General features: G+C 34.6%; 1 protein-coding gene and 1 long non-coding RNA gene across 3 annotated transcripts in view; both read left to right on the top strand.

Moving 5' to 3' along the window:
* The window catches only part of METAP1D (methionyl aminopeptidase type 1D, mitochondrial), an 89,645-nt gene that overhangs the window by 38,012 nt on the left and 24,220 nt on the right, over positions 1–27,413 (top strand). The gene's annotated exons all lie outside the window — the stretch shown is intronic.
* On the top strand, positions 18,706–25,852 carry LOC141562869 (uncharacterized). The gene is made up of 2 exons (XR_012488273.1): positions 18,706–21,487; positions 24,057–25,852. It is a non-coding gene; the product is annotated as an uncharacterized LOC141562869 (long non-coding RNA).

Here is a 27,413-nt window from a genome sequence, read left to right as displayed (position 1 = left end):
TGTTCCTGCTCACAAGGAACTTACCTTCTAACAGGGGAAACATATGTATATATGTAAACATATGTATTTATATATATACATATAAATAAATACAAAATATGAGGGATCAGGAAAGGCTTCTTGTAGGAGATAGCTCTGAAATTGACAACTCTGAAATTGACTTCTGAAGGTTATTAAGTATTTTCAGAGATGGCATATAGAAGAATTATATCCCAGGAATGGGAAACTTTGTATCCAAGAAATGACCAGAAGTTTGTAAGATAAAATGAGTTAAGGGAAATAGTGGGAAATCTATAGAAAAAGCTAGTTTGGAGCCAGATTATGAAGAGCTTTAGTCAGTAGGAAGCCACAGAATCTTCTTGAGTAGGGAAGTGAAGTGACATGTACATTCAACTTTAGAAGTATGTTTTGTGACGATGAATAAAGACAGGAACTCACTTAACCTCTCTTCCAAACTATTCCATATTCCTTTAAATAATGACTTTAAACAAGTTTTAGAGCATCAGGACACCAGAGTGGAATATTTTTCAGCTGAAGGCAATTTAGAAACACAGCAGACAAGGTCTGTGATATCCAGAGACATCAAAGAAGGCTTAGAAGGACGCAAAAAAGTCTGTGGAACAGGGTTGGAGCCTAGTACAATCCCAGTGTACTCAGCCCTGCCCCAGCTCCAGCATCAGCAAGGCGGGACCCCTGTAACCTTGCTGGTGGCTTCTGGACCTATCAGAACCCAGGACAGGGAAGACTTGGAAGATCAGCTGAGAGGGTCTTGGTGACTGGGTGGCAATTGGGGAGTGCAGTCCCATTGCAGGCCATGCCAGTGCAGCCCCAGCCCCATACTTGACTGGAGTCAGCAAAACAGGACTCTTGTAGCTCTTGCACACTACATTTTACACTGCAAATTTTGCACACCTAACACTTCCAGGGCAGAAAAGAAGACTCATGGCCAGGAATTTTGAAAATCAAGTAAGAGAAAGAGAGAAAAAATTAGGAAAAGAATTGAGAGAGGTGCAAAAGGAGTACAAAGAACTAATGAATAGAATGCTTTTAAAAAAGCAAAATTGGCCAATTGGGAAAGGAGATACAAAAGCTCACTGAGGAAAAATAGTCCTTAAAAATTAGAATTGAGCAAATGAAAGCAAAATAAGAAAAATGAAAAAAAAATAGAAAAAAATATGAAATATCTCATTGGAAAAACAGCTGACTTGAGAAATAGATCCAAGAGAGATAATTTTAAAAGTATTGGTCTACCTGAAAGTCATGATCAAAAAATGATCCTGGACATAATTTTCTTTTTTTTCTTTTTGCTGAGGCTTTTGAGGTCAAGTGACCTGCCCAGGGATGTCTGAGACCAGATTTGCATTCAGGTCCTCCTGACTTCAAGGCGGGTGCTCTATCCACTGTGTCACCTCACTGCCCCTACACATAATTTTTCAATAAATTATCAAAAGAAAACTGTCCCGATATTCTAAAACCAGAGAGTAAAATAGAAATTGAAAGAATCCACTGATCACTTCCCGAAAGAGATCCCAAAATGAAAATTCCCAGGAATATTGTGGCCAAATTCCAGAGCTCCCAGGTCAAGGAGAAAATATTATAAGTGTTGACAAAGAAACAATTCAAATATAGTGGAGCCACAGTCAGGATAACATGAGATTTAGGAACTTCAAAGGACCAGAAGACTTGGAATATGATACTCCAGAGTGCAGTGGAGCTAGGAGTACAATCAAGAATCACCTATCCAGCAAACTGAGTATAATCCTTCAAAGTAAAAGATGGATATTCAATGAAATAGAGGATTTTTAAACATTTGTGATGAAAAGACCAGAGCTGAGTGGAAAATTTGATTTTCAAATATAGGACTCAGGAGGTAATCAAGAAAATGATATCATAAGGGATTCAATTAAATTTATTTGTTTACATTCCTACATGAGAGGATTATACTTATAACTTATTAGAACTTTCTCATTATTATGGCAGTTTGAAGGAATATATATCAGAATTGACTCAAAGAGGAAATAATATACACAACATGCATATAAAAATCTGTCTAACTCTACAGGAAAATAGGAAGAGAAGGGTGATAAAAGAGAGGGCATATTGGGGAGGGAGTGATCATTAGCAAAACTTGAGGATGGGCAGGGAGAAAGGAGATAGAAAATAGACTAAGTGGGGAAATAGAATAGCAATAGTAATTATAAAATTGATAAATTATCCAAAGATATGATCTATGCCCAAAGGGCTATATCATGCATATCCTTTGACCGAACAATGCCACTATTAGGCATAAATACCAAATAAAATTTTAAAGGGAGAAAAAAAAGAAAAGGACTATATGTACAAAAATATTTGTACCAGTTCTCAGGACAAAGAATTGGAAACTAGGGATTGCCCATCAAGTGGGGAATGATTGAATAAATCGTAGTGTATGATTATCGTGGAATATTGTTGTTCTGTGGGAAGTGATGAGCAGAATACTCTTGGGGAAAAGCCCTGGAAAGTCCTCCATGAACTCAAGCGAAAAGGAAATGTTCTGTATATAGAGTAATAGCAATGTTGGGATGACCAGCTGTATTCTCAGCAGTACAATGATCCACAACTTATGATGATCCAAAGGACTTATGAAAAATCCTATCCATACCCAGAGATTATGTCTGGATACAATTTGAATCATCTTTTTTTTTTTATTATAGCTTTTTATTGACAGAACATATGCATGTATAATTTTTCAACATTGTCTCTTGCACTCACTTCTGTTCCAACTTTTCCCCTCCTTCCCTCCACCCCCTAGATGGCAGGCAGTCTCATACATGTTAAACATGTTAAAGTATACCTTAAATACAATATATGTGTACATATTTATACAGTTCTCTTGTTGCAAAAGAAAAATCAGTGAATCATCTTTTTAAAAAATCAGGTCATAAAAGACAAATAACTGAAAGAGCTGAACAAGACTAGGTACTATACAGATTGGTAGGAACTGGTTCCTTCTAACATGATGAGAAGAGGAATTAGGTAGAGCAGCTAAGTTGATGTGTCCAATTAAATACATGAGAATATATTTTGGCAAAAAGAAAAAGGAAAGAAAGAAAATTAATTGGAGGAGAGAGATTAGAGGCAAGGAGTGCAACTGAGTAGTTGTTGCAGCAGTCCAGATGAGAGGGTGAGTCTAAATGAGAGTGATGACAATATGAGTGGAGAGAAGGAAACAGAGAAGAGAGTTGTCTTGGAGGTAGGATTAACAAAATTTAGCAACTGATTAGATATGTGGGATAAGAGAGAATGAAGAGGTCAACTCCAAACACTTGAACTTGGGTGACTGAAAGTATTGTTGTGCCCTCAAAAGAAATTGGAAAGTATTGGTTTCTGAGGAAAAGCTAATGACTTATGTTTGGGACTTAATTGAATTTGAGATGCCTATGTGACATGTGGATAAATGTTTCAAGAGGCAGTTTGGGATGGAGGATGAAGTTTAGGAAATTATTATAGATATGTCTGTCTGGGAATCATATGCAAATTGGAGTACTAATAAATACTGCTAAGACCACTGAAAGGATGCAAAGAGAGAAGCTAGTCTAGGAAAGAGCCTTGAGATACATCCACAGCTAGGAAGTGATGTAAATGATGAGATAGCAATGGAGACTGACAAGGACCAATCATAAAGTAGGAAGGGAGTTAAAACACGGTATTGTCACAGAAATCCAGGAAGCAGAGGGTGGTAGACAATCTGAAATTCAGCGAAGAGGTCAAGGAAGATGAGGACTGAGAAAAGGCCATTGAATTTGGCCTTTAAGAAATCATTGGTAATTTTTAAGAGAGCAATTTAAATCAGATGATGAGGTTGAAAGTTAGATTATAAACAGAAGAGAAGTGAATATAAGAAATGAGAAGTAGAGACAGACTTTTTCCCCTAGGAGTTCCCTTTTAAAGGTGAGGAGAGATATATAGAACTTTAAGAGGAATAGTGAGATCAAGTGAAGTTGGTTTTTTTTTAAGGATGGGGAGACCAAGGTATGTGTAGGCATCAGGGAAAGAGTCAGTCGATAGGGAGAGATTCAAGATAGGGAGTGATTTCAAGGCCTAAAGAAGAGAAGATCGGGGTTATAAGAAGAGCACTGAGACTGGAGTAAATGAGGAGAATATTAGGAAAGATAGATAGTTAACATTTATTTAGTACTTATTGCATGCTAGGCATTTTACCTGAGCACCTTTACAATTATTATCTCATTTAATCCTCACAGTAACCCTAAGATTTAAATGCTACTTGCCCAAGGTCACACGCTATTAAGTGTCTGAGGCTGGATTTAAACTCAGGTCTTATTTGAGGTTCAGTGCTTTGTCTATTGGGCCACTTAGCTGCCCCAAAGATGTCAAGGGACTGTGTGATGTAGAAAAGTGGAGAAGCTCAATGTGTAAGGCAGTTTTTCCCCTAGTAATGGATGAGGTGAATTTTCTAACAGTGAAAGTCAGGGGAAGGAATGATATAGAAAACTAGGGGAAGGAAGAGAATACTTATATAGCCCACCATGGGGAATGTGAGAGAATAAATTATGAGAGAATATAAGAATTGGATTTGTCTTGCAACAGGGAGTACCCAGTTGAAATTTTATATCAAAAGTTTGAAGTGGCTCCTTCCAGCATACTTGATTGAGTTCCAGAGGTTTGGGTTTGTTTGGTTTTTATCTATTAAGTGAAGGTATTGAACTAGATGATCCCTGCAGGTCCCTTCTAGCTCAAATTTATGAGCCTAAGTTGACAAAAAATCATCATTCTGCAGTAGAAGGACTTTTTTTGCCAGAAGTTTCCTATACCCATAAAAATAGCAAGTCTAAAGGAAAAAATATTAGATACCAATTTATTATAGGCATCACTTAAATAAACATTTTGCAATTATTAATGTTGTATGGGTACATATTTTTAAAGGCTTCATATCTCAGAGCAAAATTTGAAAGGAACAAACCAAAATAGTAACCAAAAATAGATTACCCAATTCTTTCTAGGGTGCCTAGAATTCCCCCGTTGTCATTTTTTGGGTGGATAAAAGAGTTTTCACAAAACCTCAGCTAAAATGCAAATGTAAATATATTACTTTGGAGTTAAAATGCTTTAAGCCTTGAACATTCATCATTAGCAGGTACTAAATGTGCTCTGATTAGTTGGGGATGGATACTTTTACTTCTGTATTGGAAAGGAAATGGGTCAGTATTGATGAGAAGAGATGATGTGACTCTGGAACAGAGTCCTTGGAGACTTTTGATGGGGAACAGAGAGGTAAAGAAGGGTCCCAAAGAGGGGAGTGGAGGCCTACTAAAGCCTAACCCTTACAGCACTAAATGAAGTAATTTAAAATATACACTTGATAGGAAATAATCTAGAGATATAGCCCATACTATTAAAATGAATTTTACACCATTATACTTAACTGACTTATATAATAATGATGCTCATAGAACATCATTTATCTCTCTGACATGCTTGTTACTTGAGCAAAATAAAACATTTGTTGATGAGAATTAAGCATCAAGACATTCTTTCTTTGAGAGTCTAAACAGAAAGTAACCCTAGAAAATAGTATATCTAAATTCACATGTGAATTGTTGGCACGATTACAGTTTAGTTTTATGTGTTGTATTTCTGATACATTTCACTAAATGCCTTTTTCAAAAAAAATGGGGAGACGTAGTCAGTCTGATTAAAGTGAGCTGTGACTTAAGTGGTTTTAGAAATAGTAGTTGGGGAATTTGAATTCTAAAATAAAACCTTACATAAATTGACCAAATAATTTTCAGCAATGGAGTAACCAGTAGCAAGAAGTAAAGCTTTGTTATATGCTTTACATAAATGCCTCAGCAGGTTGGGCTGATCATTACCATGCTGCCACTTTCCATATCCTTGTTGCTGCTCCTTTGTTTTTGCTCTATTGGCCAAACATATGCAGCAGTACCACAGGGCACAGAACATACCCCTAGGTTACTAAATGTTGCCAGATGTGGTTAGGATGAACTGATTTAAATGACTATGATTTAAATAGTTAACTTTACCTGTTTTCTTTTGAGTTTTGAGTTTCTTTCCTATAGTAAAGTCCATTTAAAAAATTATTCTAGTCATGTCTTGTGTCCTTTCCTATCTCTTTGTGCTTAATGGGGTGGAGGAAGGAAGGCATAAGGCAAAGAGGATGAATATTTGGTTCACTGAGTTCTAGTGGTTTTAACTTTTTCTTTTTTGGCAAGTAATTGTTAGATGCAACTGATTTACTTATCTTACTGAGAAATGCTTTGAATATTTAAAGCTTAGGTGAATCTCACAGATATGAATTTTTAACTGGAATTATGCATTTTGTTTGAGCCCTATTTATTTCAATGCTTCTAAAAAGAAACTACTTTTCTCAACAATGTAAGTCGGCACCTTCTCTACAACTTCCAATCTTAGGGTAGGTGTCCTTAACCCAATACCTAGGGACTTTTAAAAAAAATTCATACATTCTAATAGCTATTTCAGAATCATTGGTTTCCTTTGCAATCTCATGCACTTATGCATTTAAAAATATTGTTCTAAGGAGTTAGAGGTTTCACTAGATTGTCACAGGGTCTATGACATTTAAAAAGGTTAAGAACCTCTGTCTTAAAGAGTTGCTAAGAAGTTGTGACTTGTAGAGGATCTACAGACAGCATGTGTCAGAGAAAGAACTAGAGCTTAGTTTTTCCTGGCTCCAAAGTTGACTCTGTGTCTAGTGTGCCATGATGCTTTTTGAGAAGTTAATAAAACATGAAAAATGTTCCCTGTCTTCAGATTATCAATATGTTTTAAATTACTAGCATTAAAACAGAAATAAGCTTAAATAAAATGGGTGTATCTTTATGTCCATGTTAACTTGGCCAAACTCCAGTGCTCTCATCTGTAAATCCTATAATCTTAATATTTTGTTTAGAAATGCATTTATCTGTAGTAAAAACAGTAGAAATAAAAGTAACAACCTTGTCGTTGTTTCTGTTAATCCTCGAGATTAGAAGGGGAAAAGTGAATAAGTTCTCTTCTTTTTTTTGGTCCTAAATGAGTGCTTTCTAACAACAAATAGACTGGTATCTAGTTATCAAATTACTTTTTCTTACATATCAAATGCTAGAGTCTCAGAAAACCATATATGTGAAAAGGGGACAGTGCTCCCTGTCAGTCAGAAGGCCCTTTCTAGCGGGGTGGAGATAATGGAAAACCCTGGGTGTCTAGAAATGGCCACTATGACTGAGCAAGTCACTTATTTATCCCCTTAAGAGACTGAATCTTATCACATGAAAAATGGAGGAGCGGACAAGTTGGACAAGTTGATCTCTGAGATTCCTTTCAGAGATGAATTTCTGTGGATGAAACTTAATAATATCCTGGACATATACATAGACTACAGAAATCAAGAAATGTTTCTCTAAGCCAAGTAATTAAGTGAGACAGTGCAGGGCTGTGGAAGCTTTGGCTCAGGAGTCAAAAGATGAGGATTTAAATCTCACCACTTGTACTTAATATCTGTGTCACCCCAAACAAGTGACTGGAACTCCCTCAGTTTCCTCATCTTATAAATAAGGAGGTTGGACTCTGAGGTCCTTTTCAACTCAAGAAATATAATCCCATGAAGTCACTTAACCTTTTCTAGGCCTGTTTCCTCAAGTATAAATTGAGAGAGCCCAACTCAGGGGCCTTTGAGGTCTCTTTGAGTTCTAGATTTATGATCTTCATTGAAGAGCAGAGAGTTGGAAATGTGTTGTTTCCTGTGGTTTGCCTTCTTTGGGGGAGGAAGGGTGGGAGAGAAGTCCTGTGTATGAACTAAGCTTAGGATGAGGGTCAGGAGGACAAGTGTATGAGGTCTGAGCTTGTTGAGACCCATGCAGGAAGGGAAACACCTCTCAAGAAGGATTTATGGTTCAGTGGGGGAAGGGAATACTCTTAGATTTCCCTGGAACCAACTGCTTCTGCAACTCTAGATATTCATAGCCACAGGCTTCTCCTGGATGCTACTCTTCCTAGGAAGAGGGTCTTAAGACTACTTCTTAAGACTACTACTTCAACTGATTAAGACCGATTAAGTTATTCTTAGAATAACTTTGGAGAATCAGCCTCAAAATCACTTTGTTGGCAAGTTACATTGAAGACCCTTACTTCTAGTCTTTATATACTGAACATTTGTGAACTGCTACCAGCAAAGTTCCTGGCTGCTGACTTGGTCACTAAGTATATTAAATTTCTTACATATTACTTTGTATACATTACTGTGCTGGCAAATATTTATTTTTTTGTTTTGTTTTTTATTAATTTTTATAATTATAACATTATCTTTGACAGTACATATGCATAGGTAAATTTTTTTTTTCTTTTTTACAACATTATCCCTTGTACTCCCCTCTGTTTCGAGTTTTTCCCTCCTTCCCTCCACCCTCTCCCCTAGATGGCAGGCATTCCCATACATATTAAATATCTTATAGTATATCCTAGGTACAATATATATGTGCAGAACCGAATTTTGTTGTTGTTGTTGCAAAGGAAGAATTGTATTCACAAGGTAAAAATAATCTGGGAAGAGAAACAAAACAAAACAAAACAAAACAAAACAAAACAAAACAATGCTCACAGTTTACACTCATTTCCCAGTGTTCCTTTTCTGGGTGTAGCTGATTCTGTCCATCATTGGTCAATTGGAATTGGATTAGCTCTTCTCTATGTTGAAGATATCCACTTCCATCAGAATACATCCTCATACAGTATCATTGTTGAAGTGTATAATGATCTCCTAGTTCTGCTCATTTCACTCAGCATCAGTTCATGTAAGTCTCTCCAAGCCTCTCTGTATTTCTCCTGTTGGTCATTTCTTACAGAACAATAATATACCATAACATTCATATACCATAATTTACCCAACCATTCTCCAATTGATGGACATCCATTCATTTTCCAGTTTCTAGCCACTATGAAAAGGGCTGCCACAAACATTTTGACACATATAGGTCCCTTTCCCTTCTTTAGTATTTCCTTGGGATATAAGCCCAGTAGTAGCACTGCTGGGTCAAAGGGTATACACATTTTGATAACTTTTTGGGCATAATTCCAGATTGCTCTCCAGAATGGTTGGATTCTTTCACAACTTCACCAACAATGCATCAGTGTCCCAGTTTTCCCACATCCCCTCCAACATTCATCGTTATTTGTTCCTGTCATCTTAGCCAATCTAACCCAATTTGTTACTTCCCTTCTAATCTTGTTTGCATTAGTTTTGTTTGTGCAGAAACTTTTTAATTTGGTGTAATCAAAATTTTCTGTTTTGTGATCAGTAATGGTCTCTAGTTCTCCCTTGGACACAAACTCCTTCCTCCTCCACAAGTCTGAGAGGTAAACCATCCCATGTTCCTCCAATTTATTTATGATTTCGTTCTTTATGCCTAAATCTTGGACCCATTTTGATCTTATCTTAGTACGTGGTGTTAAATGTGGGTCTATGCCTAGTTTCTGCCATACTAATTTCTAATTTTCCCAGCAGTTTTTGTCAAATAATGAATTCTTATCCCAAAATTTGGGATCTTTGGGTTTGTCAAACACTAGATTGCTATTTTTATTCACTATCTTGCCCTGTGAACCTAACTTATGCCACTGATCAACTAGTCTATTTCTTAGCCAATACCAAATAGTTTTGGTGACTGTTGCTTTATAATACAGTTCTAGATCAGGTACAGCTAGACCACCTTCATTTAATTTTTTTTTCATTACTTCCCTTGAAATTCTTGACCTTTTGTTGTTCCATATGAATTCTGTTGTTATTTTTTCTAGGTCATTAAAATAGTTTCTTGGGAGTCTGATTGGTATAGCACTAAATAAATAGATTAGTTTAGGGAGTATCGTCATCTTAGTTATATTCGCTCCGGCTGGCAAATATTTAACTACTTTCAGGGGAAAATCTCATTTGGGCTCACAGTCATATGGAAAGGGAGGAACATGGAAGGTATCAGAGGAGTCCATGACATAAAAAAGATTAAGAGTCCTTGAAATTGATGCATTCACAAATTAAGACTACTCTGAGACACCGCTACATACCTGTCAGATTGGCTAAGATGACAGAAAAAGATAGTGACAAATGTTGGAGGGATGTGGAAAAACTGGGATACTAATGCATTGTTGGTGGAGTCCAACCATTCTGGAGAGCAATTTGGAACTATGCTCAAAAAGTTGTCAAACTATGCATACCCTTCGACCCAGCAGTGTTAATGCTGGCTTATATCCCAAAGAGATCTTAAAGAAGGGAAAGGGACCTGTATATGCCAAAATGTTTGTGGCAGCCCTCTTTGTGGTGGCCAGAAACAAAAAGAATCAGACTTTGAAATAGTGTACCATTAACCTGTGAAGGAAATCAAAAATGCAGGTAGACAAAAATAAAGGGATTGGGAATTCTATGTAGTGGTTCATAGTCAACTCCCAGAGTTTTTTTGCTGGGTGTAGCTGGTTCAGTTCATTACTGCTCTCTTGGAATTGATTTGGTTCATCTCATTGTTGAAGATAGCAACATCCATCAGAATTGATCATCATATAGTATTGTTGTTGACGTTTATAATGATCTCCTGGTCCTGCTCATTTCACTCATCATCAGTTCATGTAAGTCTCTCCAGGCCTTTCTGAAATCATTCTGCAGGTCATTTCTTATAGAACAGTAATATTCCATAATATTCATATACCACAATTTATTCAGCCATTCTCCAATGGGATGGGCATCCACTCAGTTTCCAGTTTCTGGCCACTACAAAGAGGGCTGCCACAAACATTCTGGCACATACAGGTCCCATTGTCCAATTGATATGTGCCATACCACTGTAAGAAATGACCAGCAGGATGAATACAGAGAGGGTTGGAGAGACTTACATGAACTGATGTTGAGTGAAATGAGCAGAACCAGGAGAACATTATATACTTCAACAACAATACTATATGAGGATCAATTCTAATGGACATGGCCCTCTTCAACAATGAGATGAACCAAATCAGTTCCAATTGATCGGTAGTGAACAGAACCAGCTACACCCAGCAAAAGAACTATGGGAAATGAGTATGGACTACAACATAGCATTTACACTCTTTCTGTTGTTTGCTTGCATTTTTGTTTTTCTTCCCAGGTTATTTTTACCTTCTTTCTAAATCTAATTTTTCTTATGTAGCAAGACAACTGTATAAATATGTATACATATATTGTATTTAACATATACTTTAACATATTTAACATGTATGGGACTACTTGCCATCTAGGGGAAGGGGTGGAGGGAGGGAGGGGAAAAGTTGGAACAGAAGTTTTTGCAAGAGTCACTGTTGAAAAATTACCCATGCATATGTTTTGTCAATAAAAGCTATAATTTAAAAAAAAGGAAATTGATGCAGTCAGAGGTTCCTTCTAACTGTAGCTCTGTGATCTTAGAACTTAAACTATGATGACTAAATCTGAATTTTGCCAAAGTTGCTACTGATATCAAAAATTTTATCTCTTATCTCTTCCTCTCCCCCTTTCCTGCCTTCCCTTTTCTCCCCTCTTCCCTCCTCTTTTTTTTTTCTCTCTCTCTCTCATTTTCTTTCTCTGCCTCCCTCCATCTTCAGTTTGGGCCTCAGTTTACATTTTATATAATAAGTTCAAACATATACTCAAGATTAGCAGCTAATCTAACTTGTTTAGGCATTAAGAATGTTCATTATAATCTGTGTTAGGCTATAGACTAGAATAATTTCAAAAGGAAATATTCATTCCTATATTATAAAACCAGAGCTCATAAATTCCAGTTGCCAGGTTTCCACTTGTGGCTGAAAATGTCAGGGTGGCAGTACAGGGGGAAATGGATGCAGGAAGAACTTTTATGTGTTTTCTAATTAACTACCATCATACCTAGATAGTGCCGATCTCTTTGATTATGTAATTGGAATGCAGTGATCATCCTTACCACTATCAAAGCATAGCAATTGAGGTTATGAATACAGGTAGGGAGTGTATTTGATTATGGCAAAGCCCTAGAAATAAAATAATCTTAAAGCATGCATATTACTCCCCCCCCCTTCATCAACTGGACACATATTTGATTTTCATGATCTCTAACTTTATTTTCAAATATCATCAAGAAAATGCTTTAAGAGATATGTCTGGTACCATTCGGCAGAAGCCTACTTACCAGCTAATATTTTTAAAATACAGAAGAGGAAATGGAATTTGCTTACTGCATATTTTTTTTTTCTAGCCATTCTAATGTCTAAAACTGTCTTGATGGTACATGGTGAAGTAGAAAATCCTCAAGGTGACCAAACCTGAAACACTTTAAGATCAAAGCCAACACCTTCAATCATACTGCACTTGGAAATAATTAGGTACATATGATCCATAGAGCACTGGTATACTTTGAGCTGTTTGAGCTACTGTAATCTGTATTGGCTAAAACTTTGGGCTACATTATCACTCCTAAGAAGAGTGCGCTGCAGTGATATGGAGGTTATAAATGCATGAATAATCACAAAGAGAAATCTGTCTTCAAGAAGAGGCTATGATCTTCACTCTGTTGAGGCGAGATGAGGAGTTTCCAGCTTCTTCCAGGTGCACCCTACTCACAAACAGGAACCAACTGCAGGTTAGAGCTTAGCTATCATTTGAAATTTTTGTTGTTTCACAGGACAAAAATCTAAACAAGTTATCATAAGTTTACAATGAATTTTTTTTCACTTCTAATCTGGTATACTTTAACAGAGACAGTTTCTTTGTACTGGCTGTTTTAGCTTTTTAATGGAAAAAAATCCATCAAGTGGGAATAATTTTAGGAAGTGAGATTCTCCAATCTAAAGGTTAGAGTTGTATTTCTCATAAAGGAGTTAAGGAAAACTCACTCTAAAAAGAATATACACTAAGTTAAATTATAAAGCCTTTGAAGACTGGACCCATGGTTTATTCATTTTTATATCTCTCTCTTTTTGCCTAGCCAATAGCAGTAGACACTCAATAAATACTTGTTTAATTTAATTGACAGAATAGATATCTCTGATATCTATGTGGAAAATACAAAGAAAACCAGGGACTTGCCCTTTCCTCCCCAGCTGATGACCTTTTGGGTCTCAGAAAAATCAGAGTTTTGAAATATTTTCAGAATAGGTTTCTCAGTCATTTTTTCTTCTTCACTGAATGAATGGCAAATTCAACAAACATTCATTGAGTACTAGGTGCTAGCTCTTCATTCCCCCCATTCTCTGATTTAAGACATTTGGATGTCTTAAAATAGATATCTCGTCTTATACTCAATATATTCAAAACTGAACTCATTACCTTTCTCCCTGAATTCTCCCCTTTCTAACCTCCTCATTACAGATGAGAATATCATCATCATCATCTTTGGTATTTAAGATTTACAAAGCATTTTACAAATATTGTCTCTTTTTTTTTTTTACAATAACCCTGGGAGTTAGGTACTATTATTATTTCTGTTTTACAGATGGTGAAACAGAAGCAGGCAAAGATTAAATGACTTGTCCAGTCCCACAGCTCTTAAATATGTGATTTAGGCTATGGTAATCAACAGGATTTGAACTCACATCTTGCTGATTCCAGGTTCAACACTGGCTGTATCTCCTAAATGTCTCCAGCATCCTTCCTATTACTTAGGCTGGCAACTTGTGTCATCTTCAATTCCTTATCACCTCTTATCCCTGAATCTCATGTAATTGGGTCCCAAGTCCTGCCATTTCTACCTCTGGACCATCTCTTATACTCCCTTCTCTCTTCTGATGCTGCCATCATCCTTGTGCAGGCCCCTAGTGCTTCACACCTGAACTTTTGCAGCAGCCTTCTGGTTGGTTTCTCAGCTTCAAGTCTGTCTTCACTCTATTCCAACCTTCATTCAACTATCAAATTAATCTTCCTGAAGAGCAGGTCTTACCATGTTTTCCTTCTCCTCATCCCCCATTCAACAAACTTCAATGGGTCTCTATTTACAATATCAAAATCAATATAAAATCCTGTTTGGCTTTTAAAATCCTTTATAACCTACATATTTTTTCCAATATTTTTCCATCATTACCCAGCTCCCATTCCCCCATGTATTTTGAAGTCCAGTGAATCTAATCTCCTTGCTGTTTCTCAAATAAGACTCTCTTCCTAATTCCAGGCATTTTGGTTGTGTGAAAATGTCTAGAATTTTCATTTTTCCCATCTCCACCTCCTGGTTTTTGTGACTTTCTTCAAGTATCAGGTAAAATCCCATCTTCTAAAAGAAGTCTTTTCTAGTCCTTTTTAATCAGTGTCTTCCCTCTGATATTATCTCCAATTTATCTTGTATATATCTTGTTTGTATATAGTTTTTTACATATTATCTCTTGAGGGCAAGAACTACTTTTTGTCTTTCTTTGTATCTCCAATGCTTAGCACTGTGCCTGCACATGGTAGACACTTAATAAATGCTTATTGACTTGACTTGATTTACGTTGGCCACATAGAAGTGTTGTAGTTTTTGCTTCTTGCAGCGATGTCCTTAGGGTGTAGGCACTATACTGCTTTCTCTCCAAAGTAATTCTGTAGCAGTAAGGTGGAAGTGAAGATATATAGAAGAATTGACTAAATGGGAGGGAGTGCCTGGGTTATCACAACTGTCACCAACAACTACTTCCATGTCAGTGGAAGGCAGCCATTGGAGAAGGTGCCCTAAAAAGCCAACAGGTAGTTCCTGCTCTGATACATTAAGTCGTTTTACTAAGGAAGACATTTTAGAGAACTTTTTAGATTTTCCCAAGTCATTGTTACACATTCCATGGAGTCTACTAGCAAGAATATCCATCACACAAAAAAAAGAATATCCATCACAGCCTGGGAACTCTTAAGAGGTTTACATTTGGGAACAAAGAGCTGCTAGTAGGATAGTCATGTTTATACTTGCTATTTAAAGAACCTAATTTATATGTAACAAACCACGAAGAGGGGAGAATGGATATTTCTTTTAAAATTACTTTGATAACTTTACTAGTCATATTGACTTCCCTCAGCAATAAACTGAATTATCCCCCTAGAGTTGTCCCAGTGTTGTCCACTGCTAGAAAAAAAGAAATTCTAGAGTTGTTCCTTATCTGATTTTGAAAATATTCTCAAGGAAAGAAATAAAATACTCTCATATTTTCATAACTATTGATTTCCATATTTCAAAGTACATACTTCATGTCTTTCATTTGGGACTATCTTGACATGATTTGAAGCCATGTTTTAAAGAACATTTAACTTCTTCAGCTCTCCCTTTCTTCCATTCCTTTTCCCCTTTACCACTTCTAACTTCCCACTGAGCCAAGAGTCATTGTTTGGAGGTGACAAGGTTGCTGACCTAGTTGGAGTTAAGGCAGCCTCCATGTCAAAACAGAAGTCTACTTTGAAAGAATAATTTTGTCATCCTCAGAATATTTACAGAAACATGTACACATATGGTGTCACTGGCCCAAGATTCTTTCTTACCCTCTCTACAATTGAGTTCCCCAATTTCTTCTTTCTCCTTGAATAGGAAACAGTTCTGTGTTTTCAGACATTCCCACTTTATGTTAGTTTTGGTTGCAATTTGCTACCTCGGAGACCTGGCCCTCTGGGACTCACATAGTATTTAGAAATAGGGCCAATGACCTTGAAGTATATTTCTAAATAAATAACAAAATACTTTTTTTTTTTTTTGGATGTTTGCTACTCTGTTTTCTCAAAAAGCACATGCATAGGTAACTGACCAATGATGAGTGTCCTTGGCATTAACAGGTTTTCTAGTTTAATGTTAACAGCCTTTTTTTTTTTTTCATTTTAGCTGTCTGAATGATTAATGTGACTAGGAAAATACTGTTGACCCATTTAAATCATGTCAAACAACATCCCTTGCTCATCTACATAATGAAATACACACTGAACATTAAATCTTAAGTGTGGGAGCCAGTGAACTACAAAATAATGTTTTACTCATTTGGATTAGGAAGTAAAATATAGGACATTAGTACTAATCATAGTATTAAATATTAAACCATGCAAATTGTAATTGTCATTGAGAAAGAACTATAACAGAAAAGACTAATAGCGTTTCAGCTATAGCAGTTAATTAGGGGAGGTTGGGAGGGGTGTCATGTGCAACAGTGTGAGGTTTAAGAAAAGTCTATGTGTCAGATGCATTTTTAATGTTCTGACATCATGAGATTTATTTCATATAGTTGAATTCTTTCACTTGTTAATCAGCAGATTAGCAGTCTTTTAAAAAAAAACCCAGCTGTCTCAAAAATAGAAAAAAAATAGTCTATGTATATTTTTTCATGATTTTAGTAAAATATCTTCTGAATATTTAATTAAAATGAAAAGTTATTTTAATCATCCATCAGACAACAAATAAGATAACCCTTTAAAAGAAAGGTTTTAATTTTATGTGGACATTATTTCCTGTGTGTTTAACTAAATAGAAAATTCAAAGATACTGAATTTAGGCTATTAGGTTTCTATGGTTACACACCTTTTTGAGTTATTTTGTGTATTGTGTAAATAGGTCTATGAGTCACCTATAATTATTTGTTTTTTGTTTGTTACGTTGGTAATTCTGTGTTTGGTTGAATTTAATACAGTTCACACCACATGCTTTGGTTTATGTATATTTTAGTGTGTGTGATTGACAGTGATTGAGCATTTCTCATGGAGTGCTTGTTTTTTTTTTTTTGTCATAAATGATGTATGTTGGTAGTTCTAGAAATGTAAACAAGTTCTTCCTCTATTACTGTTTAATAAACAGGGAATTTTATGCAATGAAGAGACCCTTGTACATTTTAAGCAATAAGATAAGGTAACATCTAATTTGATATTCTTACAAAATAGTCATAAGTATTTTTTAAATTGTACTCTTCAAAACTTGTTCTAGAATCCTGTCAAGTACTCAGGATATTTAATATAAATAATATTTAATGTTTTCATAAAGGCTTATGGGTAACCATACTTCTGAATGGTTTTGAATACCCATTATTTATACTTCTGAATAAATAATATTTAAAGATAGAATAAAAAAACCAAAAGTTTTATCTTAAACTCCAAAGCATTTTTTCTCTAACAAACTTGAGGAGTGACTTAGTTACACAGTGGAAGTTTTGGGTAAATAGCTTCTCCCAATACCATTGTTTATTATCATTCCCCAAATGTATAAATATGATATATAGTATGTCAACTTAGATATTTGGTTGAGTACATAAGTTTTACAGACTTGATGATAGGCCAGGTAGTAGAAGAGTTGATCTTCCTGTATTTAATGATACTGGAATTCCCTTGTCTTAAAAAGGGAATTGGGATAAGAACAGAGACTGAATCTTTCATAATTCACTTAATTGGACAATGCCTGTGAACTTTCTGACTCTTCCTTTTTAGAGGTAGGAGTTTCCAACATTAGAAGGTTAGGTAGGATAATGGAGCTACATGTTTAACATGAATTACCTGTATCACATTAAGAAAAATTTAAACCAGTTTTTCACTGCCAATCAATACACTTTGGTTTTTGCTCATCATCAGCAACTAGCAATCAGGGAATAAAAAATAATTGGACTATTAACCCAGGTGAAATGTAATTAGATAAATGTGGAGAAAATCCCATAAGTCATTCCCTCACAAAAACAATGGATTTTTGGATTAGCTACCATTTTACATTTTGTTTCCCACTCTTAGTCTCTTTCTAATGGATGTGTTCTTTTTTTTTTTTATACTATGTATAAGAATTATAGTTTAAAAGGTTATAAATAATATTTTGTTATTAGGACAATTATATCAAAGCTTTTTAATATTAAAATATGAAGATGGATTTAACTGTCCATCAAGTATGACAGATATTATCCAATTTCATTAGTAAGAGATAGCATTTTAATTTAAAATTCATGTTTTCAAATGTGAGTTTAAATTAAAATAGATATTGTGGGTACTTAAAAAAAATCTCTGGTTGAGGAAATGATTTTATAATCTGATATTGTTTTTACTAAAGAAAGGTAACACCTAATTAGATGCTCAACAAATCTCCCTTTTAAATATTTACTATTTGGGTTACTCTTCAGTTATTTCATTAGTCCCCAAAAGGATGGGGGTAAATGGGCCTTCCTGTTTATAATTAGCCAATTGTGTAATAGGTTGTGTTACATATGCAGCATTTTGTGGTGTTATAACTATTCCAATCCCAAAGAAAGTCACTCTCAAAAAACATGAAATTTTCTTTTTTATTAGTCTACTGTATATTTTGTCTTTATTTTCATTGTGAAAATAATCCTTTGAAGTGTGACCTTAGCTTCTATTGTTTTAGAGCTATGTATATTCAATCACAGAAACATGAAAGTACATTGCTTTCCTAAAGGCTTCGCCTTTTCATTTTGTGTTGTGATTACTGACTCTAGTGACCATCTCTTCTATTGCATGGTGATAAAGCAGAGAGAAAAAATCCACACAATTATCAAAACTATCCAGTACAGAATTTGTATTCAAATGTATTCTTTTTATTTTCTGTTCTTCACCTGGAGTTATGCAATCAATGAAAACATTGCATGTAAAGCATTTTGGTGTAGATTTTTTAAAAAGGCACTGATACTGCATTGTTCAGCCCAGACGGAAGCTTCTGAGCTATTTTATACCAATTGTTTGCAGAAATGACTTTAAATGGTACACATACATACTGGGTGGGTGGGGGGGAGGGAACCAACTAGCTCTAAGATACTCCATATAGAGTACCATTGATATTTTTGCAAAATAAAATCCCCAAATTTTCCTAGTTGTTTTCATACGCTTTAATACAATAGAAACAATGTATATTAAAGCTGTATCTATATAGTCAGCAGCAATGAGGCTTTTTTGTCACATCCTAAATTTCCTATGTACTATGTGATAACTCATATTTTGTTTGGTTTTCTTTATCAGCATAAGATATTTTATTTTTTAGCTTTTTATTTTCAAAATATAAGCATAATTTTCAACATTCACTCTTTTTTATTATATTTTTTATTTAGAATTTTTTTCCACAGTATATATGCATGAGTAATTTTTTTATAATATTGTCCCTTGTATTCATTTTTCCAAATTATTCCCCCCCCTCCTTCTACTCCCTCCCCCCCATGACAGGCAATTCCATACATTTTACATGTGTTACAATATAACCTAGATACAATATATCAACATTCACTCTTGCAAAACCTTGTGTTCCAAATTTTTTCTCCCTCCCTTCCTCTACCTCCTCCTTTAGACAGCAAGTAATTCAATATATAATAATTCATATTTCGGATAGCATTATGTATGATAGGAGAATTTGTATGGTCTTTTCTCTAAAAGAATTAAAGGCAGGCAAGGATGCTACAAAGTAAGAGTACTTTATCTGTTTTTTAACTTGAGGTATAAATTGTTTTCATATAAATTGTTCTTAAGATTTAAATCAGTGTGAGAATCTTATCAACTTGCTGTTTCTGGTTTTGATTTGTGTCTTTTATTGCAAACTCCTTTATTTTCTTCATCTTCACCAAAAGTGTGTCAGGTAAAAGGAATGTTTCTTTTGCTAGACTTTGGAAAGTTGAAATTTGCCAGATGTCTTATGCTAACTAGGAGTCTATATTCCCTAGATACCACCAGTGTGAAACTCTTAATATTACTCATCCTGAGCTTTTGGAGTTGATTCATTTCATGTTGTTCTATGCTTCTATTCTAATTAGCAGTTGTCTTTTGTTTTGTACTTATGTGGTGTTGCTGGCTTCAGAGAGTCTACCAGAGGAATGATTTTTTTCATGACTTTTTTTTCACAGGGCTTAACTAGAATAAAGTATTACATTTTAAATCATTTTTTAAATCACTTCTTTATTTTCTCAGAAAGAATTCAATATTTCTTTGTCCAAAAAGTTGGCCCGTGTATATCCATTGTTAAAATATAAAATAATTCTACTTTTCTATAAAGTTTAAATTAAATAAAATTTAAAGGACACAAAATCTGCTACATGTATAGTATAATTATAAATGTAAGTTTTAATGACTTTCCATTTTCATGTAAAAAAGGATTTCTATCTTGAGGAGAAATTTAATTACAAGTTGTATTCCCTCCCTCCCTCTGTCCCTTCCGCCCTCCCTTTCTGCTTCCCTTCCTTCTTTCCTAGCTCCCTCCCTTCTTCCCTTCTTCCCTCCCTCCTTCCTTTCCTTTCTCCTTCCCTCATCTTTTAAGTCATTTTCTGTTAGCTTTGGACTTCTGGTATGAGTTCTTACTATAGTAATTTTTTGTATCAAAAAATGTGATCTAGGAATATTTATCACTGTAATACATATTCTTACTTTCCACTTTGATTTACTATAGACTGGAGGAAGGTTTATTTTATCTTATTACAAAGGGGGTGAAATAGTGATCAGGGAATTAGCAATCTAGCTTTTTTAAAGAAGCAAAATGTGAACTTCCCCTCAATTTTTTTCTTGTTGTCATTGACATTATACTCCATCAATTGCTATTGATAAAAAAAAAAAAAAAAGAAGAAGAAGAAGAAAAAAATAGGTGGCATGGAGCCAACTTCCTGAAAGAGCCATGAAGAGGGTCATGTTTTGTCGTGACCTGGGCACTGTTACTTGAATGTTGTTATTATTAGGCAAGGGAGCCCTAAGGCTGTCACCCTTCCTGTACATAGAAGGGGCTCTGAGTCTTACTGGCTTTCCAACTTACCTTCTCTAGGACTGTGACCTCTGAGGTTTTAGTTTATGGCTGAGTGATGAATTCTGAGAACTCTAGTTATGTGTTTGCTTTACCTTCATTTGAATAGACATACTAAGCAGAGAAATAATAAATGGTTTCATAAGTAGTGGTGGTAGTGTGCCCAATTTTAATATAAAAAAAGTAAGAATTCAAATAAAACCTTATTGTCCTTTATTAGTTTATTCTAGTCTAGTGGAAACTGCCAACTACAGCATTAAATGACTGGTTCAAATTGTGAGAGTCATGTTACATATTTTTGTGTAAAAAAGCATTTATGACTGATTTTTCTATGCATTTAAAACATTGCATTTCAATTGTCTTATACTTTCAAATGTTATATTCAGTATTGAATATAAATAACCATAAAGCAACTATTTTTTATATCTCAATTAGAATCTTTATTTTAGACAAGTGTATGTGCCAATACATTTTGAGATTCAGTTATGTAATTTTACCATATTTTGAGCATTAAAAAAATTCCCCCCCAACACCTGCATAACAAATGGGATTTATCCTCATTAAAAATGTTGTTTAATAAACACTGTAGTCTTATCATCTTGGAGGAGGGGAGTTGCCAAATGCTGCTAATTAGAGAAAAATGTTTTTTTACAGACTTGTAAAACATATTTAGTCTTCTCTCTGTGTAATGGCATCTTGGCTTGTAATCCAGGAAACAGTCATGTATGGTGTCCATATCCATGATTTCCTGAAATGGAGAAAAAGTGTGGAAAGCATCTGGAGAAAAGGAGACTCCCTTTACCAGCTTGTTTCCTGTAAGCTAAATTGGAAGACCTTGTCTGTGCAAATAGATTTCAAAATAGAGCCTGCCCTTTGACTGTCTCCATAATTACATGGCTCTCTCTGTATTTTATTTGGCTGCCAGAGCAGTTAACCCCTGGAAGTAAGGGGCTTATGATGGCATGGGCCAGCATGGCTACACATGTCCATGTGAATAGAATACACTGTGTAGAGAAGCCTAGCTAAGACTCCATTACAATATTCTTTAACTTGACTTAAAAATTTTTACAAGTTAGATAATGTTGATTGTGATTGGTTAAAGCCTGCTTTAGATAGATAATATAGAGGTATTGGTTGTTAAGGGGAAAAAAAAAAAAAAGAGGGGTGGAGAAAGTTCCTTGTTGCTTTGATGTAATCAACATCTGTCAACAGAATGAATTTGCTTTTGTTTAGTTTCAAGGGCTCTTGTCCTTCTGCTTTGCCCAATCAGTTTCTGCTTCAGCCTGGGGCATTCCTCTATGTTGTTCTTTTATTCACCAAATGCACAGGTTTTCTCTTGTGAAATATGAGCTTCTCTTCTGCTATACAGGTTACTTATAATTGGAAGAAACCTTTAATCTTTTACATTTATTCTTGAAATGTGCATCTTGAATAGTCTTTAAAATCAATAAGATAGATATATATTTAGTTTGCAGACTATTTAATTTTCCACTCACTACAATTTTTCTAAGATAGCAACATTGTCATGTGTTTCTTCAGTGTTTTAGCTTAAGAAATAGAAGACTGAGATACATTTTGTCATATTCCCTTTTGGTTTTGAAACAGAGTACTTTAAAAGCCTTCGTCCCTACTCTAGGTAATTGGCTGGAGTTACTGAAGTGTTATCTTTCCTTAGTTCCTAAATTAGCCTCTTCAAAAGGTATTCGTATAGCACATTTCTTACTGAGACTGCCATAAGAACAATGTTTTATTTATTATTATTATTGTTGTTGTTGTTATTATTATTATTATTATTATTATTATTTTAAGCAGATAGTTAAAAGTATCTCAAAAGCTGCCCTACTGGAATTAGGTACTTTTTTTTTTTTTAATTTTTTTTTTTTTACCAGTTAACTGGTTCTTGAAATAATCTGATTTAAAGTTAAAATAATTAATAAATATAAATCCAGCATTTGAAAATGGATTAGTAAAACATGTTTCTTTTCTAATTTGATATTATTTAAATTTGTCGTGGAGTCCTCACTTTATCCAAAAGAACTGCCTCTATTATAAAAATCACCTAGATATTAACATACTATAAATAACATTTTTGGAACTACACCCTGGCTTTTGCTGATGATTGAAAAAAATCATATTAAAAGAGACATTTTTAAAAATGTTTAACATTATTGTACATGTATAACATGTCATATTGCTTGCTATCTTTAAAAGGAGGAGGAAAAGGAGGGAAGGAGAAAATTTTGGAACTCACATACTTATAAAAATGAATGTTGAAAACTCTTTACATATAATTGGAGGGAAAATATTAAGTGCAAAAAAAGAGACATTTTTACATTGTGTCTTAAAATTATTTATTATCTCAGTTGAGTTTGTCTACTTCTATGAATTCCTACCAGGTTGATTTTTATGAGTTTTTTTTCTGCTCTAACACTTGATATTTTTGAAATGCAGAATAACTGAGAATTTTTTAAAAATGTGATAGTGCTTCCTTTGAAATGTATTTATTGTAAATGAATGGTTTAGATGGTAATAGGCCACACCTCACTAGAAGTGGACTTTCTCCAATTTTATAGCTGTTCAAAAAGAAACATTTTAAAACACCCATTGGAAAGTTCACTGAACCTCTCCCTTAAAAAATACTTGTTGACCAAGAGAAAAATCACATTTACAAGGCTAAAATCAACTTAATTAAGGGTCATTAATAGAGGTGCACATAAAAAGCCCCACTGCTTAGTGGGTGAAATGGGAGTATTTCATTATGGAATATAGCCCGTGTGAACAGATAACAATTAAAATAGACCTAGACTAAAAGGCTAATAAATATAGGGCACATTGTGTGCAGCAAAATTAGTCACTTAAAATGTACCCCAGCCTCCACCATACTTGAATTCTGTAATTCTACCTTTGGGGCTGAATCTGTTTAAAAAGCAGAGAGGGTGGGGGTGGGGAATGCAGCCTTCAGTAGATTATGTTATTACATAGTATATGGGAACATTTAAAGCTATACCAAAGATTTACATTGTAAATACAAATTTAAAACAGGAAAAATATGCCACAAACTCCAGGATACATACAGTAATTTTGAGAGGTGCTCAGACTGCTTGGTGTGATTCTCCATGGAGCAAAAGAAGCACTTGACTATAATTTTCAGTGTTCAGCACAAGCTATATGCTGATACAATTTTTGTGACACTGAAAATAATTCGTATTATTATACTTGATAGCAGTAAGTATTCTAGTATTCATAACAAATAACATATAGATTTGCTACCAAAAAAAAAGCCTATACAGAGTTTTTGTTAAATAATCAACACTATACATAGTCATTGTGATGATCTGTTTTAAGATCAGTAGTGATACAAAGCATCTCCTTCTTGATTTCCAGACTCTCCTGTTGTTTCTGATGCCTTCCCATTGGAGTCTTATACATATATATACTTGGTAAAGCTGCCTGTTTCAGTAATTAGCACCACCAGATAACTCATGCTCCTCTACCCTGTCCCCCAAATAACTGACAAAAAGGAGATGAGATGTGGATTGTAGTTGAACAATAGTGAATAGAACACTGGACCATAATAAAGAGGGGAAGTATGGCCTGATTGTAACAGTCCAGGTTGCTCCTGTCTCTCTGATGATTGATGAGGTGAGTGCATCAAATTAGTTGTGAATGCAGCAACTTAAGGGTTAGGGAGCTGAAGGGAGGTATTAGAAATACTCTTTTGACTGGGAATGGTAAGGGAGACAGGAAGTGGGGGGGGGAATGTATGAAAAGTGTTAAAATATTTTCCCAGAAATTATTATATACTATTTTTTTCTTTCAGGGGCATCTATTAAAATGGGACATATAAATTTTTGTTTTGTTTTGTTATGGGTTTGAGAAGAATGTTATTATGCTAGTTTGTATTTGATAAAACAAAGTTTTTCTTTATCTCTCTTTTTTAGTCAGGTTTACTACAACCTTTATCTTGGAATGGCATGTGGTTGGTTTAAGTACATTCTTCATTTCACCTGTGAAAGGACTAAATTTTTTTCCTTCCTAGTTTGTAATGAATAGTTAGTGGAATAACAACACAGTACGGTACCTTATTATCTTGTTATCTTGTGACAACATTTATAGTGTGTCTTTTATGGGATAGAGGTAAAAGATTTCATTCCAAATAAAGAAGTATCCTGTGAATGTGGAATAGTACATAACTTGGCACATGTATAGCCATGATTGTTAACAGATTGAATGTTTCTGGTTATATGTTTTAGAGTTTAGAATCAGATATTTAGAATTTTAGTATACAGTCAACTCTTTATCCCCATCTAGTCTTTAATCAATCTTTTCTGTGGCAAGTCAGGTACAATGGTAATGTTGTGTTTATCCTCATAGAGAATATTTTTAAAATATCTATAGGCCCATCTAAATGACAGAGGCATGATGGAAAAAGTAACCTTGGACCAATACTTACTGAACCTCAATGTCTTTATCTGTAAAATGGGTATAATGATACTTTTATTCTATAGTTCCCTCAAATTGTTGTATAACTCAAGGAGATGGTATATATGAAGTGCTTTGAAAACATTTAAACTTTCTATATGATTATGGGCTGTTATTATTGTAGTGAATAACAATATAACTCCAGAGAGGTCATACATATAGCTGATGTCTGATTTAGGATTTGAACCCTGGCTTTCCAAGCTCCAAGTCCTTCTTATCCACCCCATAGGGGCATGCTGGCTCTCAAAGATATACAAATTAAATCTAGTTGGTCTCATGCTTAGATGTAATGTTTCAGTGAATAGAAAAACAATTTTCCTTCCATAACTATAATACAACTGGGAAAAACTGGTAGATGGCCACTTTAGAAGGGGCATGGCTGCTTTGACTTAGGCTTTATCTCCATTCACAACTTTATCCATACAATCCCCTAATTTACAAAGGGGAAAATTGAGTCCTGGAGAGTTTACATACACATACACAAAACTATAATCTAAATCCTCATACCACTAGTTCAGGTTAATCTTGTTGTTGTTGTGGAAGTGTAGATAATTGTTGGTCCCCTTGAAAACTTTTGGAGGTTGGGATTCTTAAGTGATTCTTATGGAAAGTATCATCTGAATTTTTGTTTCTATTCTTAGCATTTAGTTTTCTATTGTTAAAATGAAAAAACTCCACCCCCCCAAAAAAAAAACTAACCCATCACAAAACAAAAAAAACCTCATTCCCAGAAAAGCACATTACGCATCTTTTACTGTACATCACACACACACACACACACACACACTTGACTCTGAGTTGAAGTACTTGCTTAAAAAAAAAAATGAATGTGGAAAGTCAAAGGAGATAGAGTATTAGTCTCAGATTCAGGAAGAATTCAATTCAGGTCCTAGCTCTGACTTATAGTGACAGTGGAAAATTATCTTAACTTCTCAGTGTACCAGACAACTCTCGAAGACTAAGTGCATGAAAAATTGCCAGTCTCCTGATAGAGGGAATTTCCATACTAGGAGTTTCCTCAGTATGGCAACAAAATCATTAGCTTGGCCCCCAAAATGAAAAAAAAATTCTTAATATATAAAAGAAAGAAAATGGATGTAATACAAAATCAGATAACTCAAAAAATACTTCTTTTAGGAAGATTTATGAGAGATTATGCCTGTCTCTACTAATAATTCTAGTTTCGCCACCTCTAACATGGTACTAATGATGCTGGGAATTACCCATTTCCATCATTGTTATGAAGTCAGAGATTTTTAAATCTTAAAGTAGTTTATGAATATGAGTTACTAATTTCTGTTAGTGACTAATTTTGGTCTACCAGATAATGAAAAACATTTCCTCCTTCGGTAGAACAGTAAGGACCTATAGAATCAAAATGTTGTCTATGGTACTAGGGTCATTTGGTAAATAAGTTTTGCTTGTTTTTATGTGTTATTAAAAGGGTTCAATAAATATGGAAGAAAACATTGGCAAATGATTTGCAGTGTAGGGAGGAAATGAAAGATATCAGTAAATCTTTTTTAAGATTTTTTTCTACTACCAAGAAATAATTTTCTTAAATAGGATCTAAGCTAATATGGGCACACACTATATGGATGAGCTAATTAGACAGGAATTCTATCTTTCAGTAGAAATGAATACTGTGATTTGTTATTGCTTGGTTTTGTGATCTCTCCCCCCTCCAAAAGGTTTTATAATGTCAAAATTATATATATATATATATATATATATATATATATATATATATCTTTGTAAACTTTAAAACATTATATAAAAATTAGCTGTTATCAATATCATTACATATTTAAATTATATCCTCAAAATACAGCAACTACATATTATATAGATATTAGTCCCATCCTTTCACAGAATCATTATGAAGAGTGTTTATTATACATGTTTGTTTTTTTTTATTTAAAGTTAATTTAATTAATTTGTTTTGTTAACTCTGGAAAATTTCCTGACACTAAACAAGGGATGGGAAAATTATTAGTGGTCCTGTCTGATATAAACTGTTAATCCAGAATATTCCAGTAGAAATATTTTAGACAATCCCAGGGATTATGAGAGTACATCAGAAGGGAACCATTCTTATAAGTGATGAGGGCTGAACAACTGGGCTTTATAGAATCAAGTTAGTCATGAATTATGCTCTGAAGCTGATTGTCAGGCAGTGAATTTATTACAAACCCCCTTTGGGTGTGACTGAGGTGTTTTGTTATTGAGTGTCCAGTGCTTGTCTTGTCCGTGTACTTT

Source organism: Sminthopsis crassicaudata, chromosome 3, assembly GCF_048593235.1.
Source record: "Sminthopsis crassicaudata isolate SCR6 chromosome 3, ASM4859323v1, whole genome shotgun sequence".
Taxonomy (NCBI): domain Eukaryota; kingdom Metazoa; phylum Chordata; class Mammalia; order Dasyuromorphia; family Dasyuridae; genus Sminthopsis; species Sminthopsis crassicaudata.
Note: the sequence above shows the minus strand (reverse complement) of the source record. Positions and strands in the feature narration are given on the sequence as shown.